The 17,054-nt window shown below is 41.7% G+C and overlaps 1 protein-coding gene across 1 annotated transcript in view; it reads right to left on the bottom strand.

The window, feature by feature from the left end:
• Positions 1–17,054, bottom strand: part of LOC126160360 (cyclic nucleotide-gated cation channel alpha-3) — a 638,264-nt gene that overhangs the window by 198,577 nt on the left and 422,633 nt on the right. The gene's annotated exons all lie outside the window — the stretch shown is intronic.

Raw genomic sequence — 17,054 nt, 5'->3', positions numbered from 1 at the left:
ACTAACGAATGGAAATACGCCACAGCAGCGGCGGCGGTGGGTCCCCTGCTGTGCTTGCGGTATAGCAGCCGGCGTGTTTTACTGTACGGTCTTTACCTGCACAGGTCTGCACACTCAGGCCTGTGCACACGCAGCAGAAACGTGTGCGAAAAATGTAGACAGAATACAGGGCTTGTCAGGTGGAGAGGTACATGCTTTGAGAGGTGAGAGTAGTAAAATATTAAATTAAAATAACTGCCATTAAATGAACAGCAATAAATGCCAATATGGGGTTATTATCAACTGATAATGAATTGATGTAGATGACACCACATTCTAAGTAGGCTGTTTAGGTTTTTATATTGGTAACGCCACGTAGCGCTCTGTATGAAAATCACTGGCTGTGCTGTGCGCAGTCTGTGGCTGGTTTGCATTGTTGGAATTTGCTATTGTAGTGTTGGGCAGTTGGCTGTTAACAGCGCATAGCGTTGCGCAGTTGGAGGTGAGCCGCCAGCAGTGGTGGATGTGGGGAGAGAGATGGCGGAATTTTGAGAGCGGATGATATGGACGTGTGTCCATCAGAGAGAGTAAATTTGTAAGACTGGATCTCATGAACTGCTATATCTATTATGACTTTTGAACACTATTAAGGTAAATACATTGTTTGTTCTCTATCAAAATCTATCACTAGTTAGTGCCTTCAGAAGTTTGAATCTTTTATTTAGCTGGCAGTAGTAGCGCTCGCTGTATTGCAGTAGTTCGAGTAACGAAGATTTTTGTGAGATAGGTGATTGATGAAAGGTATAGATTATTGTTAGTCAGGACCATTCTTTTGTAGGGATTTTTGAAAGTCAGATCGCGTTGCGCTAAAAATATTGTGTGTCAGCTTAAGCAGTCATTTATAATTTTTCTAAGGGGACGTTTCAACATATCTGTGTTGCATGAAGTAATAATTTATTCAGACACGTAAAGAATATCTAGAAACGCTGGTCCTACTATAACTCAGTTTAAAAGGTGAAAATTGGTAATATTCAGTTGCGGCTTAGGTGCCATAAATCTGGGTAATCAATTTCGTAGTTATGAATTAGCCTAAGTCCAAAAAGCTGCTTCTTTTTTTGAGATGTTTATTTAATCACGACAGGCCTGTTTCAGCACTATTGGCATCGTCAGGCGATCTGAAAGTAATGGTTTTAGTATATACTATTTTCTTAGGCAGACGGTAGCCTACTTGTCATATATGAGATTGACAACCATACATTCAAGGAATTCTTAACTTACCTATAGCATCGCTGGTTAGGCACTCAAGCGTTTGTCTTACGTCTTTTAGAGTTATTTTATGACGTAACTTTTATAGGCTATATTTGTTGGAAGTTATAGCCTGAATTTTACTTGTTGTTTACAACAAATTTTTGTCTGACGTTTAACCAACGATATTATAAGTTTACATCAGAGCAGTTACTTATCAATTTCCCTTAGTTATCGTGTTGTTTATTTTTATCTGTGAGTGTGTGATTGGTTTCGCTTGGCTGATGTCTTTGGTTGTTTATCCGTTTTCATGATCGATGATTTGAAGAAAGTTTTCTATATAGCGTTTATATTTTAGATCTAATTGCTCGTTGAGTATTTGCTGTGGATATTTGTGTACACGTGTGTAGATTTCGACCTCTTCCAGAATATTGAGTAAGAGACCTTTAGGTGTTATATGGAAAATCTGAATTGCTTTTTACACATTGTCTGTGGTATATTGTTCTATCTGATTCTGAACAAATATCCCATATTAACTTACAGCCATGAAAGAAAGTATTCACACACTGTCGTTCATTTAGAATCTTTACTTATTACAACTGAAGATCACAGCCAGAGATATTATTTGGTAAACAAACAGTTCTTTCCTAACATGTTGGGTAAGGTAAGGTAATTTGGAAGTATTTTCAAAGAAACCTATTGTTTTATTAGAGCAAAATAAAAAATAAGTTGCAGTTAATTTTATTAACTAACTGTATATATGTGAGCACATTTTATTAAGGTGTTACACTCTTCTTATTTTTGGTACTGTTCATAACTATACATAGTCCTGAAGCACATACAAGAAGGTAATTTTTCAATAGGTATGGTTATTATGCAATAGAAGTAAGGTAACTTCGCAACACGAATTCATTTACTCTACAGCGCCAGTCGTCATCTTCATCCAAGTTGAATCTTCACAGCCGGCCGAAGTGGCCGAGCGGTTTCTAGCCGCTTCAGTCTGGAACCGCGCGGCCGCCACGGTCGCAGGTTCGAATCCTGCCTCGGGAATGGATGTGTGTGATGTCCTTAGGTTAGTTAGGTTTAAGTTGTTCTAAGTTCTAGGGGACTGATGACCACAGCAGTTAAGTCCCATAGTGCTCAGAGCCATTTTTGAATCTTCACAACAATTATTACACATGCAGACAGCTTCCTTAGTAGGTTGTGTTTGATAGCTGTTATGGTAGGGTGTCAAGTAAAAAGAGTATTGTGCCCATGATGCACCTGATTTTTTTTCTTCTCAAGGGTTATTTTTGTGAAATACTTGCTCCGATAATATTTGCTGTGCAGAACTGATGTAAGAGCAACGACGACAATCGCCCATATGAGTAACCCAAGATGAAATACGATTGTTGAAAAGCTAATTGTTGACTTTCTAAAGTCTCTGACGTCACATATTTCACAAAACAAATAAACCAAATTATTTACGTATCATTATAGGTCTCACAGTACATATTGCAAAAGTAAAATGGATTCGCAACTACCGAGAACACAACCATACTACTTCCACCGCGTAATGTGATGGGCCACACAACAGTAACTTGTTGAAGCAACGCGTACTTTTGACCGCAAAAGAGCGCAGCTGTAGAGAGAATAGCGAGCCTATATAGGCTCTCTAAACGAGAATCCGTTTTCGTGCCATCTGTTAACAAAACCAGAAAACACTACATTAAATGGGATCGTCGCAGCTAACTTATAACAAAATTCTGTAAAATCATCTGTATCGTGAAATTATCTTACCTTACCCTACATATAAAATTATCCTTATGCAAAAAGTAATTAAATATTCTGTTCCGGCTGGCATCACATAATGGAGAAAAAAGTATTCAAAAAAATGGTTCAAATGGCTCTGAGCACTATGGGACTCAACATCTTAGGTCATAAGTCTCCTAGAACTAAGAACTACTTAAACCTAACTAACCTAAGGACATCACACACATCCATGCCCGAGGTAGGATTCGAACCTGCGACCGCAGCAGTCGCGTGGTTCCGGACTGAGCGCCTAGAACCGCGAGACCACCGCGGCCGGCAAAAAGTATTCATACCTACAAAGAAAATTGCAATGTACATAAATATAACGACAATGGTAACGCTTTGTAGGCATTCCTCTTCTATGTATCACTTTTGTTATCCTCTTTCGTATTGTATGATCGAGTTAATATTTTGCCGTTCTTGTTGTAAACATTGTTTCAGAGCAGTCTTACTTCGTATTTCACGTTTCCTGACCACTCCTTCAAGCGTAATCCAAACATTTTCAAGTGGTTTAAGGTCTGTACTCCGTGATGGAAACTTGGGGACATAGGTAATATGGCGCAAAAAACCACAAACAAACAATTACCGTTGTATGCTAAGGTCATAGTAATCTGTGCCTAAACTTAAGCTAACAACAATATTTTCCTATTTTTCCTTAGATATTGAAATACTTAAATCTGTTTATATTACCAACAAAGACAAGTTGACCAACATCAGATGTAGCCATACAACTCTATACTACACTGACGCGTCAAAGAAACTGGTGTAGGTATGCGTATTTAAATACGGAGATATGTAAACAGGCAGTATACGACGATGCGGTCGGCAACGCCTATGTAAGAGAACAAGTGTCTGGTGCAGTTGTTCGTTCGGTTATTGCTGCTACAATGGCAGGTCATCAAGATTTAAGTGAGTCTGAATATGATGTTACAGTCGGCGCAAGAGCTATGAGACACAGCGTCTCCGAGACAGCAATGAAATCGAAATTTCCCGTACGACCATTTCACGAGTGTAGCGTGAATATCAGGAAACCGGTAAAACATCAAATCTCCGACATGATTGTGGCCGGAAAAAGATCCTGCAAGAACGGGACCAACGACGACGTGACAGAAGTGCAAACCTTCAGCAAATTGCTGAAGATTTCAATGCTGAGCCATCAATAAGTGTCAGGTTGCAAACCATTCAACGAAAAATCATCGATATGGGCTTTGGAGCCGAAGGCCTACTCGCGTACCCTTGATGACTGCACGACGCAAAGCTTTACGCCTAACCTGGGCCTGTCAACACCGACATTGGACTGTTGATGACTGGAAACATCTTGCCTGGTCGGTCGAGTCTCGTTTCACGTTGTATCGAGCGAATGGACATGTACGCGTATGGAGACCTCCTCATTAATGCAACGACCCTGCATGTCAGCAGAGACTGTTCAAGCTGGTGCAGGCACTGTAATGGTGTGGAGCGTGTCCAGTTGGAGTGATATGGGACCTCTGATACGTCTAGATATGACTCTGACAGGTGACACGTACGTAAGGATCCTGTCCGATCACCTGCGATCGTTCATGTCCATTTTGCATTCCGACTGACTTGGGCAATTCCAGCAGAACAATGCGACACACCACACGTCCAAAATTGCTGCAGACTGCCTCGAGGAACACTCTTCTGGGCTTAAACACTTCCGCTAACCACCAAACTCCCCAGAACATTATTGAGTATATCTGGGATGCCTTACAACGTGCTGTTCAGAAGAGGTTTCCACCTCCTCGTACTCTTACGGATTTATGGACAGCCCTGCAGGATTCATGACGTCAATTGCCTCCAGCACTACTTCAGACATTCGTCGAGTCCATGTCACGTCATGTTGCGGCACTTCTACGTGCTCGAAGGGGCCCTACACGATATTAGGCAGGTGTACCAGTTTCGTTGGTTCTCCAGTGTATAATTCCTTCACCACTGTGCTGTTGGTTGAATTTGTTATTGATCCAACTCAGTATTTGGTCGTCTCCGCAACATAATTCTGACATCATCTAGAAATATGCTAAATTTACTTTCATCTGTATACAGTTCCTTGTGCCCGAAACTTGTTTTGTTTCTTATATGTGCTGATGTAAGTTTTTCCCCTACGTACCCTATCTCCATAACCTGCACTACTTAAAATATGACGAAGAGCCCTTCGTGTGATTTCCTTCCCGAACAAGCGCTGACACTGCAAAAGCTGTAAATTTAGGATATTTTTTACTTTTTTTAACACATTTAATTCTCTTTGTGTTAGTTTCTGTGATCGACCTCGTCTTTCGCTGTTAATGAGACTATTTCTTTCTCTAAATCGCGATATTATGAACTGCACAGCTGCCTCTTTTCTTCCAATAATCTTAGCTACAGCCGAAAATGATTTTTCCTTTTCATATTGGGAGGTAACTATTTGCCTTTCTTCTACGGTTGTTTCCTTCCTTTCATGGCCCGTCTTGCAGTTGCAATGGTATTCACCGCATATCAGAACCAACATACACGAGATACAGCTTGCTACTGAAGGCGTTCCTTGCTGCAAACTGTTCGTCAGTCGTTTCTATGTTTACACTTCTAGCAGTGTATGAATACTTATTTCAGCATATGTGGTCCAGAATTTTTAATTACTTTCTGCAAAAGGTTAATTCAGTTAATCTTTTTCCATGAGCAGATTAGGAAGAGTAACCCTTACTCTTAGTTTACCAAATTACATCTCTGATTCCCATCTTTGGTTCTAATAAGTGAAGTATTCTACGTGGACAAAGGCGTATGAATAATTTTCTCCACGACTGTATGTCCTATTACTAACAGTATCCGAGGAATCTAATGGAAACAACGGGGAACAGGTCAATAATTAAAACTTTGTGATCTAATGTTTTAGTTGTGTACATTTCCTCACAAAAAAAATTCTAAAAGTTCACCCTCAACTGCAATGCATTTTGCACCTCTTGTAGAGAGCTGCTGTGTTGCTGATCTGAGCTCCTTCGTACGGTCCATTACTTGATCAAACGGATGTAAAATACGAGCGAGAAGTTCCTCCTTTGTGCCCTTTCTGCACTTGAAGACGTGCTCTTAAGCCACGCCCACAGACAGTAATCTAATGGGGTGAGATCGGCTGACTGATTTGACGGCGATCGGTCCGACGCCCAGGGTGCGATTCAATGAGATACTGTGTCAGTGGCCATGTGGAATGTGCAGGATCTCCGTCGCGCTGAAAGTACATACGACGTCTTGTTGCCAAAGGAATACCCAGCAAGTACTCTGGTAAAATATTTCGAAGGAAATCAAGATACTGTACTGCATTAAGACTGTTACCTAAAACAACTGCACAGATGAGTTGGTAATCAATAATTATCAATAATTCAAAATGGTTCAAATGGCTCTGAGCACTATGGGACTTAGCTTCTGAGGTCATCAGTCCCCTTGATTCAAATGGTTCAAATGGCTCTGAGCACTATGGGACTTAGCTTCTGAGGTCATCAGTCCCCTTGATTCAAATGGTTCAAATGGCTCTGAGCACTATGGGACTCAACAGCTTAGGTCATAAGTCCCCTAGAACTTAGAACTACTTAAACCTAACTAACCTAAGGACATGACACACACCCATGCCCGTGGCAGGATTCGAACCTGCGACCGTAGCAGTCGCGCGGTTCCGGACTGAAGCGCCTAGAACCTATCGGCCACTCAGGCCGGCTAATCAATAATACCGCATCACATGTTCTCTGAGAAACTTCGTTGAAAATTTGCTTCCAACGCGTGGGAGTTGCATGCGTTACTGGTGCCATTGCGGCTAAATGTCGACTCATCAGTTAACAGAATACATGAAATGCAGCGTTCACTGCCAGTGATCCACTGACAGAATCCCTTTTATTTGTCGTCATCCCCTATACGCAGATGTTGCGCATACTGCCGGTGTTACGGATGCAGGCCCCGCCCACGTATTGTGCGCATCACTCATGTCTGTGTAATACCAAGCTGTGCAGCAGTCCTTCTAGAGCTGGTGGCTGGGCTGTATTGTACCATTTCAGCTTCACTAAGATGTTGTTGGGCGGGACGTTAACGTACAACACGCACGCCGGTAAACATACCATACTCGTACGATCTGTGAGGCACCCATGTAAATACCCTGCTATCCAGAACTCTGCTGTTACGAAATCTTCGTTCGCATTCGCGGACAGCGGCTCTGTAATTCCCATTGCAAAACCCGTAGACAAAGATCATGTTATCATACTCCGCATATTTGAAGACCTGTGACATTTTCACTACAGTTTTGACTGTACACATAACAACACTGTAGTACAGTGGTGCAATGGCTGTAGTAGTGAGACGTGAGGTAAACAATGTATATGCTTGCAGGAGTCGTCACGCGACACATGTATGTTAAGTGCGCAATGAAACGGTCACTAAAGACAAAACTACGTAGCCTAATGTTACTTTGGTTGCAGTAGCATGTGAGCCTTGGTGAAGGACATGCGACTGCCGCCCGTGATTTTCGAACAGCGTTAGTGTTGAATACACTTAAGAAAATGACAAATGTTGACTTGAAACTTTTTGTTCAGAATCACCAGTACTGTTACCCCTCGAGGCATGTATTTTTCCTCCTTACTCACAGCGTATTTGTTTCAGATATTATATATTTAAATCACATATATACTCTGTAAACCACTGTGAAACGGGAACTTTGCATTGTGCCACGTATTAATCTTTTTTCTCTTCCTTTTACGTGTGTAGTTAATGTAATCTTGTTGTCCACGTCACTTCGGGAGAGACATGTATGTGGTTGTAACATATGTTTAGATTTCTCACTTCAAACTGATTGTAGAAACTTTATAAGTAGCCTTTGACGGGATAGTTGGGATCTATCTTCAAGTGTCTCCTAGTTCAGGTGTTCTAGAATTTCCGCGACACTTTCACATGGATCAAACGAACCTGTAATGTCCGTGCTTCTCTTCATTGTATACATTCAACAGCCCCACTTAGTACTATTACTTGTTACACTAATACAACTAAATAGTACTCGAGGATATTTCACACGACAGCTCTACAAACCATTTCCTTCGTAGGCAGATTGCATGCTACAATTGTTCTTCCACTGAACCGAAGCCTATCACGAGGCTTACCTGACGGCCCCTATCAGATCATTCCATTTTAGATGCTTAAAAACTGTTACGAACAGTATTTGTATTACTTGTTGTATTCATATGATACAAAACGCATATTATGCTTTTCAGTTTTTAAGAATTGCACGAGTTTACGAGGATTTGAAGCAAGTTGCCAAACGTTCTACTACTTTAAAATCTTCTTAAGAGCTTACTGAATATTTGTGCAATTTTTTCGTGATAGTAATTCATTATAGATCCGCCTCCGTAGCTAAGTGATCATCGCAGCTGACTGCCCTGCGGAGGTACCGGGTTCGAGTCATGGAGCTGCCAGGTATTTTTTCATTGGTGGGAGGATTGAAACAGGGTGCAGTCAGACTCGTGATGCCAGTTGAGTAGCTACTTGACCGAGTACCAACTGCCTTTTATTAGTTATTAGTCATCTGCCTGGTTTGATGCAGCTCGCCACCAATTCCTCTCCTGTGCCAACCTCTTCACCTCACATTAGCAGTTTTCAACCTACGTCCTCAATTATTTGTTGAATGTATTCCAATGTCTTCCTCTACAGTTTTTACCATCCACAGCCATGGAAGTTATTCCCTGATGTCTTAACAGATGTTCTATCATCCTATCCCTTCTCCTTGTCTATGCTTCCCGTATATTCCTTTCCTCTCCGATCCTGTGGAGAATCTCCTCATTCCTCACCGTATCACTCCATTTGATTGTCAACGTTCTTCTATAGTACCACATCTCAAATGTTTAGATGCTCTTCTGTTTCGGTTTTCCCATTGTCCATGTTTCACTACCATACAATGCTGTGCTCCACACGTACATTTTCAGAAATTCGTTCTTCAAATTACGGACTATTTTTGACATTGGTAGAGTTCTCTTGGCCAGGAATGCCCTTTCTGCCAGTTCTAGTCTGCTTTTCGTGACCTCCTAGTTCCGTCTGTGGTGGGTTATTTTGTTGCCTAGGTATCAGAATTCGTCAACTTCATCTGCTCCGTGATCGCGAATACTGATGTGAAGTTTTCCGTGGTTCACTTTCCTGCTACTTCTCATTACTTTCGTCTTCCTTCGATTTACTCTCAGTCCATATTTTGTACTCATTAGACTGTTCACTCCATTCAGCATATCCTGTAATTCTTCTTCACCTTCTCTCGGGATAGAAAATGTCATCGGCCAATCTTATCATTGATATCCTTTCACCTTAAGTTTTAATTCCACTCATAAACCTTTCTTTTATTTACGTCATTGCTTCTTCGATGTATGGGTTGAACAGTAGGGACGGAAGAGTACATCCCTGTCTTATCCCTTTTTAATCCGAGCACTTCATTCTTGGTCTTCCACTTTCAATGTTCCCTCTTTGATGTTGTACATACTGTATGTTACCTGTCTTTCCCAATAGCTTACCCCTGCCTGCCTCAGAATTTCAAATGCCTTGCACCATTGGACATTGTCGAAAAACCATATGAGGATGTCTTCGTTTTTCTTTAGTCTCGCTTCCACTATCAATCACAATGCCAGAATTGCGTCTCTAGTGCCTTTACCTTCCCTAAAGCCAAACTGATCGTCATCTAACACATTCTCAATTTTATTCTCTATTTTTGTGTATATTCTTCTTGTCAGTAACTTGGATCCATGAGCTGTTAAGCTGATTGTGCGATAGTTCTCGCAGTTACCGGCCCTTGCAGTCTTCTGAATCGTGTGGGGGGTATTTTTTCGAAAGTCAGATGGTATATCAACATTCTCATACAGAGTACATTCTATACACCAACGTGAATAATAGTTTTGTTGTCGTTACCCCCAACGACTTTAGAAATTCTGATGGAATGTTATCCATTTCTTCTGCCTCATTAGCTCTCAAATAAAGCTTTTTTAACTTCTGTTTCTAATACTGGATCCCATAGCTCTTCTATATCGACACCTGTTTCTTGTTCCAGCACATCAGACAATTTCCCCCCCCCCCCCCCCCCCCACAGAGGCCTCCAGCGTACTCTTTCCACCTATCGGGTTTCTCCTATGCATTTAACAGTGGAATTCCCATTCCAATCTTAATGTTACCACCCACACTTTTAATTTTACTGATGGTTGTTTTGATTTTTCTATGTGTTGAATCTGTTCTTCTGATAATGATTATTTTTTCGATTTCTTCACATTTTTCATGCAGCGATTTCGCCTTACCATCCCTAAACTTCCTATTTGTTTCATTCCTGAGCGACTTGTATTCCTGTATTCCTGAATTTCCCTGAACACTTTTGTACATCCTTTCATCGATCAAGTGAAGTACTTCTTCTGTTAGCCTTGGTTTCTTCGCAGTTGCCTTCCTTGTACTCTCGGTTTCCTTCCAAATTTCTGTCATTCCCCGTTTCAAAGGTGTCCATACCCGTTCAACGTGACTGACTACCGAGCTATTCCTTGCCACAGTATCTATAGCCTTAGAGAACTTCAACCGTATGTCTTCATTATGTAGTACTTCCGTATATCACTTCTTCACGTACTGGTTCTTCCTGAATAATGTCTTAAACTTCAGCCTGTTCTTCATCACTACTATATTGTGATCTGAGTGCATATCTGCTCCTGGGCCGCCTCACAATCCGATATCTGATTTCGGAATCTCTACCTGACTATGATGCAATCTAAGTGAAATATTCCCGTATACCTCCTCCTCTCGTGACACTTGAACAGAGTATTCGCTATTACTAGCTGAAATTTATTGCAGCATTCGTCTTTCACCCCTCTCATTCATAGTACTAAGTCCATATTCGCCGGTAACCCTTTCTTCTACTCCTTTCCCTGAAACCGCATACCAGTCCTCCATAACTATTAGATTCTCATCTCCTTTATGTACTGAATTACCCTTTCAACATCCTCATATACTTTATCTATCTCTTCATCTTCAGCTTATGACGTTGGAATGGATACCTGAACTATCGTTGTCGGTGTTAGTTTGCTGTCAGTTCTGGTGAGAACAACCCTATCACTGATATGTTCACAGTAACTCACTCTCTGCCCTACCGTCCTATTCGTAAGGAATCCTACTCCCAATATACCATTTCCTGCTGCTATTGATATTACGCTACACTCATCCAACCAGAAATCCTTGTCTTCTTTCCATTTCACTTCACTGCCCCCCTCTACATCTAGAATAAGCCTTACTATTTCCCTTTTCAGATTTTCTAGCTTCCTTACCACGTTCAGACTTTTGACACTCCTCGCCCAGACTCGTAGAGCGTTATATTTTCGTTGATTATTCAGTCTTTTCCTTATGGTTATCCCCCATCCAGAGATTCCAGTGGCTGACTAGTCTGGAATCTTTTGCCCGTGGAGAGAACGTCATGACACTTTTTTGAATTACAAGCCACATTTCCTTTGGATACACGTTATGTGTCTTTAGTGCAGTGGTCCATTGCCTTCTACATCCTGATGCCGTTGATCATTGCTGATTCTTCCACCTTTAGGGGCAGTTTATTCACTTCAAGAGCGTGCCCTGATCTTCTGTCTGTCCTCCGCCCTCTTTGACAAGGACATTGGCTGAATGGGGGTGACTTCTTATGCCAGAAATCTTCAGCAGCCATTGTTTAAGCGGTGGTGGGGTTCGAATCCAGAACCAAAGACATTTTGGTTACTAATCAAAAATGCCACCTTTAGACCATGGCAGTGGGTGCAGATCATCAAACCTGATGAGTACTGTGCTGCCCCCATGCCTCTCAACATTACTACCAATGACGCCGTTGGTGGAAGATGATATGGCAATTGGTCATCACCAAAAGGCCCGCCGGGTCCTATTGACAAATTTACGTTTACTTCATTGTAGTTCAGTGGCCACTCTTCAAAACAGTCTGAGGTTATCATTAATATCATAAGTCAGGTTACTAATATGGGCACGTCTGTAGTACTTAACATCTGTCGTAGATTTTCAGTTCAACGTAATACGCTCCTCCCGGCCTACCAGGAAATCCTTTCAGTATATCATGTGATACATACTTGTTTTGTATTCTAGTTGCAGGATACGTAACAAACTTTGTTTTTGTGAAGTACACCCAGGTCACAGTGTAGGAGTGTGGTTCAAAGAGCACCAGGACGGGTTTACTGTACTAACCTGGTCACCATACTCACAGGTTTAAGCTCAGTCGAAAATCTGTGAGATCAACTCATCTGGGAAGTTCACACCATGGCTCGTCAAGGAGAAACCCAGCCCAGGACCTTATTGTCCCTCTTACTGCACATCTCACGGGCTTTTGACTGGTGGTTTTTAATGGTTTTTGTAATATCATTCGTTGACTGTCACGCCATAACTTCTGTATTTTTGGTGATATACATTATATCAGCTTCTTAATACCATTGATGCTCAAATCGTTAAGGCACTGAAGGCTGGCTAATGTCGGAGATAAGCTCAGCCTAAATTTTTGCAAAGAACCTAACGGTGTGCCGAAAGTATAGGCTAAACACGGTTGGCTGTGGTGTGTTTGTTGCTGTTAGAAGTAGTTTATCTTGTCGCGAAATTGAAGTAGATACTTCCTGTGAGTTAGTATGTGCAGAGGTCATTGTTGGCAACAGGAATAAAATAATAATTGGATCCTTTTACCGACCTCCCAGTTCAGATGATACAGTTCGTGAAAGGTTTCAAGAAAACTTGAGTGTTTTAAAACACGTACCCGACTCATACGATTACAGTTGGTGGTGACTTTAATTTACGCTTGATATTTTCGCGAAAATAGGACTCCATGTTTAATTCCGGAGGTACGCATAAAACATCATCCGAAATTGTGCTAAGCGCATTCTCTGAAAATTATTTCAAGCAGTTAGTTCATGAGCCCACTTTAATGGTAAACGGTTGTGAAAACAGAGTTGACCTCTTAGCAACAAATAATCGTGAGTTAATAACGAGCATCAAAACGGATAAAGGGATTAGTGAACACAGGGTTGTCGTAGCGAGATTGAATATTATAACCCCACAAATCCTCCAAAACTAAAAGAATAATATACATATTTAAAAAAAGCAGATAAAAATTCACTTGAGGCTTCCCTGAGAGACAATCTCCACTCCTTACAATCTCCACTCCTTCCAAATTAATAATGTAAGTGTAGACCAGATTTGGCTTGAATTCAAAGAAATAGTATCGGTAGCAATTGAGAGATTTATACCAAATAAGTTAACAAACGACGGAGCTGATCCCCCTTGATACACAAAACGGGTTAGAACACTGTTGCAGAAACAACGAAATAAGCAAGCCAAATTTAAAGAGACGCGAAATCCCCAAGGTTGGCGATCTTTTACATAAGCTCGAAATTTTGCGCGGACTTCAATGCGAGATGCCTATAACAGTTTCCACAACAAAACATTGTCTCGAATCCTGACAGAAAATCCAAAGAGATTCTGGTCGTATGTGAAGTATGTTAGCGGCAAGAAACAATAAATGCCTTCTCTGCGCGATAGCAATGGAGATACTATCAAAGACAGTGCTGCCAAAGCTGGGTTACTAAACTAAGCCTTCCGAAATGTCTTCACAAAAGAAGACGATGTAAATATTCCAGAGTTCGAATCAAGAACAGCTGCCAACATGGGCAACGTAGAAACAAATATCCTCGGAATAGTGCAGCAACTTAAATCACTCAATAAAAGCAAGTCTTCTGGTCCAGACTGTATACCAGAGAATGTTGATGCATTAGCTCCATACTTAACAATCATATACAACCGTTCGACGAAAGATCCGTACCCAAAGACTGGAAAGTTGCACGGGTCACACCAATATTCCAGAAATGTAGTAGGAGTAATCCACTTTATTACAGACCCATATCATTAACGTCAATATGCAACAGAGTTCTGGAACATATACATAATGAATTACCTCGAAGAAAACGATCTATTGACACACAGCCAACTTGGCTGTAGCTATTGGCATGGATTTCAGATCGATTCCGTATTCCTGGAGTTCCGGGAGGCTTTTGACACTTTACCACACAAGCGGCTTGCAGTGAAATTGCATGCTTATGGATATCGTCTCAGTTATGTGACTGGATTTGTGACTTCCTATCAGAGAGGTCACAGTTCGTGGTAATTGACTGAAAGTCATCGGTGAAACAGAAGTGATTTCAGGCGTTCCCCAAGGGAAGTGTTATAGGTTTGGAAGACAATCTGAGCAGCCGAGTTAGTTTGTTTGCAAATGACGCTGTCGTTTATCGACTCATAAAGTCATCAGAAGATCAAAGCAAATTGAAAAACTATTTAGAAAAGATATCTGAATGGTATGAAAATAGGCAGTTGACCCTAAACAACGAAAAGTGTGAGGCCATCCACATGAGTGCTAAAAGGAATTCGTTAAACTTCGGTTACACGCTAAAGCCGTCAAACCTAAAGGCCGTAAATTCAGCTAAATAGCTAGGAATTGCAATTACGAACAACTTAAATTGGGAGGAACACATAGAAAATGTTGTGGGGAAGACTAACCAAAGACTGCGTTTTATTGGCAGGACACTTAGAAAATGTAACAGACCTACTAAGGAGACTGCCTACACTACGCTTGCCGTTTTCGTTTAGATCACTGCTGCGCGGTGTGGGATCCTTACCATATAGGATTGACAGAATACATCGAAAAAGAAGGGCAGCACGTTTTGTATTATCGCGAAATAGGGGAGAGAGTGTCACTGAAATGATACACGATTTGGGGCGGACATCATTAAAACAAAGGAGTTTTTCGTTGCAGCGGAATCTTCTCTCGAAATTCCAATCACCAACTTTCTCCTCCGAATGGGAAAATATTTTGTTGACACTGACCTACATAGGGAGAAACGATCATCACGATAAAATAAGGGAAATCTGAGCTTGTACGGAAAGATATAGGTGTTCGTTCTTTCTGCACGCTATATGAGATTGGAATAATAGAGTATTGTGAAGGTGGTTCGACGAACCCTCTGCCAGGCACTTAAATGTGATTTGCAGAGTATTCATGTAGATGCAGATGTAGATGTAGATGTAATACAGGGTGTTTAAAAAATGACCGGTATATTTGAAGCGGCAATAAAAACTAAACGAGCAGCGATAGAAATACACCGTTTGTTGCAATATGCTTGGGACAACAGTACATTTTCAGGCAGACAAACTTTCGAAATTACAGTAGTTACAATTTTCAACAACAGATGGCGCTGCGGTCTGGGAAACTCTATAGTACGATATTTTCCACACATCCACCATGCGTAGTCTCTGAATGAAATTACCCGAAACCTTTGACAACGTGTCTGGCGGAATGGCTTCACATGCAGATGAGATGTACTGCTTCAGCTGTTCAATTGTTTCTGGATTCTGGCGGTACACCTGGTCTTTCAAGTGTCCCCACAGAAAGAAGTCACAGGGGTTCATGTCTGGCGAATAGGGAGGCCAATCCACGCCGCCTCCTGTATGTTTCGGATAGCCCAAAGCAATCACACGATCATCGAAACATTCATTCAGGAAATTAAAGACGTCGGCCGTGCGATGTGGCCGGGCACCATCTTGCATAAACCACGAGGTGTTCGCAGTGTCGTCTAAGGCAGTTTGTACCGCCACAAATTCACGAAGAATGTCCAGATAGCGTGATGCAGTAATCGTTTCGGATCTAAAAAATGGGCCAATGATTCGTTTGGAAGAAATGGCGGCCCAGACCAGTACTTTTTGAGGATGCAGGGACGATGGGACTGCAACATGGGGCTTTTCGGTTCCCCATATGCGCCAGTTCTGTTTATTGACGAAGCCGTCCAGGTAAAAATAAGCTTCGTCAGTAAACCAAATGCTGCCCACATGCATATCGCCGTCATCAATCCTGTGCACTATATCGTTAGCGAATGTCTCTCGTGCAGCAATGGTAGCGGCGCTGAGGGGTTGCCGTGTTTGCATTTTGTATGGATAGAGGTGTAAACTCTGGCGCATGAGACGATACGTGGACGTTGGCGTCATATGGACCGCAGCTGCAACACGGCGAATGGAAACCCGAGGCCGCTGTTGGATCACCTGCTGCTCTAGCTGCGCGTTGCCCTCTGTGGTTGCCGTACGCGGTCGCCCTACCTTTCCAGCACGTTCATCCGTCACGTTCCCAGTCCGTTGAAATTTTTCAAACAGATCCTTTATTGTATCGCTTTTCGGTCCTTTGGTTACATTAAACCTCCGTTGAAAACTTCGTCTTGTTGCAACAACACTGTGTTCTAGGCGGTGGAATTCCAACACCAGAAAAATCCTCTGTTCTAAGGAATAAACCATGTTGTCTACAGCACACTTGCACGTTGTGAACAGCACACGCTTACAGCAGAAAGACGACGTACAGAATGGCGCACCCACAGATTGCGTTGTCTTCTATATCTTTCACATCACTTGCAGCGCCATCTGTTGTTGAAAATTGTAACTACTGTAATTTCGAAAGTTTGTCCGCCTGAAAATGTACTGTTGTCCCAAGCATATTGCAACAAACGGTGTATTTCTATCGCTGCTCGTTTAGTTTTTATTGCCGTTTCAAATATACCGGTCATTTTTGAAACACCCTGTACGTGCACCTCAGTGCTGTGACAACTCTGATGTAACTGGTTTTGTGATACGTCGAAACTGCGAATTATTACTTAATTTTAAAGTATTTCAACGATTCTCCAGTCTGCGGTATTGTGACAGCTGCCATCTTTCGTCCCAACACCGTCAACCACGGCTGCTTACCATAGCTTGCCCAGACCAGCTCAACGCCTTTAGATCTTGCGTTCGCCCCTCAGCCAATTCATTACTTCCAACTCCCGAGATCAGTAACTTTAGGTGGCTAATAGCCCGCCATTATACACGTTATTTTGTAGTACAAAAATCATCTTTAACATGTAGAGCCGCCAAATTATGACACGATTATGTTTTTTCTCAAGCATAGCTATTTACTTTTTTCTGTTGCTTTGGAAACAACTTTCAAAGAAAACTTCAGTGACATTACG

Source organism: Schistocerca cancellata, chromosome 2 (assembly GCF_023864275.1).
Source record: "Schistocerca cancellata isolate TAMUIC-IGC-003103 chromosome 2, iqSchCanc2.1, whole genome shotgun sequence".
NCBI lineage: Eukaryota > Metazoa > Arthropoda > Insecta > Orthoptera > Acrididae > Schistocerca > Schistocerca cancellata.
The sequence above is the reverse complement of the archived record's forward strand: the minus strand, read 5'-3'. Positions and strand labels throughout refer to the sequence as shown.